A 5,603-nucleotide genomic window follows, 5' to 3' on the forward strand; every position below is an offset into this window, starting at 1 on the left:
TAGCATTTTCCCACTCACAGGATGACTTAGAAGGAAAAGCTACATTTACTTGATGATATTTTGCCATATGTTCCAAAGGAGCGTGGAGAAAGGGCTTACCTTGGCCTCAGAATGTAGTCTTACACATCAAGGCTAGAACATTGAAATGAACTGAACCCTAAAACATTTTTCTTCCTATGTGATAATTTTAAAATATCAATCGAGGAAAAACAAATGTCAGCTGTGAAATGAATACCCAATCTGGAGGCCAGGGATTTTGCTGTTTGATTCCAATTAGTGGTAATGGGAATCAGGAGGATTCTTGCTTGAGTTTTCCTTGGGGCAGGTGTTATTTTTGCAATTAAAGCACTATGTGTGTCTCTGTAGGGTTTTGATTTAATTGGCAAACATTGTGTGACATATGTCAAATTTCATCAATTTTTAGGCCTTTTCATGAAGAATTGCCTTGAATTTGCTGATGTTTAACATCCACATCTCACGCCTCCTAGTCCAAACACCATTGCAAATTGTTTTCTACGGCTTTACTGTCAGTGGTCAATAGCCTTACAAATGGGTTTATGAATGATGCTCATTAAGTAACAGCTTGGAATAGTCGGAATAATCTCGGAACATTTTTCCTTTCCTTTTTCCCCCTTCAATGCCAAAAGTTATATATGCAAAGTCTTCTCTGAATGAAAACTACAAATGTACTTGAACACATCTGGAAGTAAAATTCTCTCAAATATTATTTTTATTCATTGTTAATATTTCTGCTTTCACATTATCCATGAATATTTATTCAAGGTGACATTTGACTAAACCTTGGTTACCTTGGGGAGAAGTGAAGTTCAGCAGATACAAAAGAATCTTCACTGGTTTCTGGAGAGCTGTCACAGCTGACATTTGTTTTGTGTTTACCAACTTACAAAGCCCCACTCTTCCCTGATTCCACAAGGGGGCGCTAGTTCAACACCTTCTTGGATACACCCCAGCTTCAAGGCAAGATTGTATAGCAGAGTTCTCCCACCAGCCATTTTGAAATTACCACAGAAAGGAAGGTATATGAAAACCTTTACAACATGGAAATACATATCACCACCAAAGAGAAGAAAGAATAGATTTCACAGGCTATATTGGGGTAATCTCAGCCTTTTACAGTCCTTTGTCCCTCACTATTTCTGGGTCATTCTCTTATCATTACCATTTCTTCCAACTCAAGGAAAAGAGACCTTTTCTTTTATTTAAAGGTTTCTCTCTCCATTGTCAAAGGGTCCATGTTCTCAGTGCCATCTCTTCCTCTTTCAACATCTTCAATTTCTTTTCCTCTATTAGTCTCTTGTTCCTAATATTCTGACATCTGTCCCCATCTGGAAAAAGCCATGTAACTCACCATAGTCTCGTCTTATCATCAGATTTCTTAAAGAGTGGTTAGTTACCTGTCAAGTTAATGCATTGTTTATGTAAAAAAAAAGTGAAGTAGTGGTAATATAGATAAACTCTTTTATTCAAAAAGCTCTTGCAAAAGTCAATAGTAACTTTCTTTGACAGGCAGATGTGTTTGTAATCATCTACTTCTTGGAAGTCTTTCCCTACCATTCCATGACTTCATGTACTTTTGGTTTTCTTTCTACATCTCTGAGATCTTCCGTAGTTTTTTTTGTTTTGTTTTTGTTTTGTTTTTTGTCTTTTGGCCACACACATTAAAAAATTCTTTGTTCTGTTTTTACTGTTTTATTCTACTCACTTTTAAAAAATGTACATGCAGGAAGTTTAATTCTTTTTGGCAGAAAGTTTAGACATACAGTTTGCCATACAGTTGTGTCAACCACCAAAATCAAGATACAGAAATGTCTTATAATCTCACCAAATTTCCACATTGCTGCTTTTTCTAATTAACTCCTTCTCCCACCACAATCCACTAATCAATTTACTCTTATTTTTCCTTTTGCAGTATTTCATATAGAGTTGTATACTGTTTGCCTTTGGCTTTGATTTATTTCACTTTGCATACTATGTTCATGTCATCTACTTTGATTCATTTATCAATATTTTTTTTTGCTGTATAGCGTTCGGTAGTATGGATGTTCTACAGTTTATTCACCAGCAGAAGGTCCTTTGGTGTCTTTCAATTTTATGTGATTATGAAAACATTATAAGTATTCAAATGTAATTTTTTTGTATAAAACTAAGTTCTTATTTCTCTTGTGTATGGAATTGGATGATGTGGTAAGTATATGTTTACCTTTATATGAAACTGCAAACTATTTTCCAAAATGGCTGTGCAGCTTTTAACTCACACAATGTATGAGAGTTCCAGTTGTTCCACATCTTCTTCAGCACTAGGTTTTGCCAATAGTTTTAATGTTAGTCATTCTAATAAGTTGATAATGATATTCCATGGAGGTTTAAATCTGCATTTCTCTAACTATATTGACAACTTTTCACATGTGTATAAGACAGCTTTTTATCTTTTGTGAAATGTTAGTTCAAATCTTTAGCTCATTAAAAAAATCAATTTATTTTCTTATTGTTGAGTTTTCAGAGTTCTTTATAAGTATTGTGTAAAATCCTTTGTTGTATATATGATTTGCAAATATTTTCCCCAACCCTATAACTTTTTAAAAATGCTATTAAGGGTATAATTTCCTGAAGCTTTAAATTTTGATGAAGTCTTTGATTATTTTTTAAAATATTTATTTATTGTTGTTTATTTGAGAGGCACAGCTACAGAGAGAGAGATCTTCCACCTGCTAGTTTGCTCCCCAAATGCCCACAACAACCAGCATTAGGCCAGGCTGAAGCTAGAAGCCTGGAACTCCATTTGGATCTCCCATGAGTGGTACAGGTCCAAGTACTTGAGTCATCTGCTGCCTCCCAGTATGCATTGTGAGAAAGCAAGATCAGAAGCACAGTAACTGAGACTTGAACTTGCACTCCAATATGAGATGTGGGCCTCCCAAGCTGTGCCTTTACCATCTGTGCCACAACACCAGTTCCTGTTTTATCATTGTTTCCCCTTGGATGAATTATGTTTTGGGTGTCATTTGTGAGAAATCTTTGCCTAACCAAGGTCACATTTTCTCTTATGTTTTTATCTAGAAGTTTTGAGGTTTAGGACTTCATAATTTAGTCTTTCATCTATTTGAATTAAGTTTTCTGTATGTACAAGTATGGGTTGAGATTAATATTTTTTACCTGTGAAGATCCAGTTGTCCTGGTACCATTTGTGGAAAAGACTATTTCTCTCCATCTCCCCCCGCCCCAATTACATTGCCTTTCTACTTTTGGGAAAAACCATTTGGCAAAGTGACCGTCGTATGGCATTGATCTGTGTGTTTATCTTCTGCTAGTACCACCTATCTTGATTACAGCAGCTTTATGCATAGTTCTTGGAAATCAGGTCGTCCTCTCACTTTCTCTTTGTCAAGTTTGTTCTAGTTTTTGTTTGAGATTTGTTCCTTTCCAGAAGAGGTTTTTGAAAAGCTTTGTTAATATTTGAAGAAAAAAAAAACAAACAAACAAACAAACTCTGGCTGGGATATTGGCTGGGAATGCATCAAATCTATAGATCAATTTAGTGGGTATAGATATCTTTTTTTTTTTTTTTTGACAGGCAGAGTTAGACAGTGAGAGAGAGAGAGACAGAGAGAAAGGTCTTCCTTCTGTTGGTTCACCTCCCAAATGGCTGCTATGGCCGGTGCGCTGCGCTGATCTGAAGCCACGAGCCAGGTGCTTTCTCCTAGTTTCCCATGCAGGTGCAGGGCCCAAGCACTTGGGCCATCCTCTACTGCTTCCTGGGCCACAGCAGAGAGCTGGAATGGAAGAGGAGCAACCGGAACAGAATCTGGTGCCCCAACCGGGACTAGAACCCGGGGTGCCAGCACCACAGGCAGACAATTAGTCAAGTGAGCCACAATGCTAACCGGTATAGATATCTTAATAGTGAACCTTCCAATACATGAACATAATATATCTCTCAGTTCAATTTATTTTTGTTTGATTTGCATACTCAGTATTTTGAAGTTTTCAATATTCAGATCCTGTACATATTTCGCTAGACTTTTTCACCCTTACGTATCTCCTGGTTTTTGGTGGTGTTGTAAATGGTACAATTTTCTGGGTCCATTTTTTTGAGCCATACTCATATATCCAGTTTCACCACACTTTCCCTTCAGTTAACACCTGGATTATTTTAAGAGCCGCTGTCATTGGCTTCTGTGTTTCCAGTCAATGTATTTAGCATGTTATGCTCAGGTAACATTGCCAAACTAGACATCTTCTCCTATTACTCAGATTAAAAATCTTTGTATATAACCTCTGCATGCTAGTACTCAAGGCAGCCTTTACAAATATTTTACTCTACTCCCTGACAGAAAATTCTGATTGACCTGGATTCAGCTATTCAGTAAGTATTTTTCTTAAGTTCCAGAAGTTAGGGACAAAATGGGAGGAATCAACTGAGCAATAGTCACCTAATAGTTAGAGAGTAAGATTAGGTCATGGCCTTGAAAAATACTACACGAGAGTACTTCAACAAGTTTGTGGGGAAATAGACTTAAGAAATATGTTAATTTTGGTATAACATGTTTTTGAAATCCATGCATAATTTTTTCAGTTGTTTCCATGAACGTTTTAAAGTCCCCTCCTTCACATGCTTTGCCAAGCAACCTTGTGGAAGACTTGAGCAAACAACATTTCCAGATAAAACTAGAAGCTATGAGATACTGAACACTGATTCTTTCTCAAGCTGTGTGCATAGCACTTTACATGCATCATCTCATCTGTCTTCACAATAGCCTCTGAGGATGTGGTGGCTGTATTGTTACCCACATTTAACTCATGAGGAAATGGAAATATAGAAAATTTAAGTAACTAGTGAGTAAATGTGAACTAGAACTGCAATCATGACCTGACTTGAGAGTTTGTTTAACTCTGCCACAGAGCTATCCAACAACCATCAGAAGGCAAGCGTTCACCAGTGAGTGATGAGGCAGAGGATCAGCAAATCCAGTCATCATAAAGGGGAGAGTCTTCAGCTCTTCTGGAAAATTCTCAGTACTAATGATTCATGTTCAGAGAATTCTTTGTACTCTACTTCTTATTTTCATCATACATTGGAGCTTATCAAAAGATTGGAAGGTTATGGTAGGTAAAGGATAGGTAATAGCAGCATTTTTTCTCAAGCTTTCCTTGCTAATGGGAACCTGTTTCATACCCTAGAAAGTTGGAATTCCTGCACAGTAGAAAATAGTAGTTTTCTGGAACCTATGACCATTGAAAAGTATCAGATCCTCACATGGGGAGACACACCCATCATATTTATAAACTGAGAAAGACGTTGCAACCCAGGGAGTTCCATTCATGACACTTGCTCCAATGTGTGAAACACAGGTTCTTAGATACTTTTGTATTCAGTTGAGTTGATGGGAACATTAACAGTAGGAAGATTACAGATATACATGTAAATGGTGATAAAGCCTTTCCTTAGAATACAGTATAGCCATAGATTACTCCTAGGTTGAACAGGACAGGTTGGATACACAAAACAAAGCAACTATTTGTTCTGCTTACCTGAAGACAGAACCCAACTAAGAATTCAGTAAGTGCCATTGGATTCATGTTTG

The sequence above is a fragment of the Lepus europaeus genome, chromosome 4 (genome assembly GCF_033115175.1).
Source record: "Lepus europaeus isolate LE1 chromosome 4, mLepTim1.pri, whole genome shotgun sequence".
Taxonomy (NCBI): domain Eukaryota; kingdom Metazoa; phylum Chordata; class Mammalia; order Lagomorpha; family Leporidae; genus Lepus; species Lepus europaeus.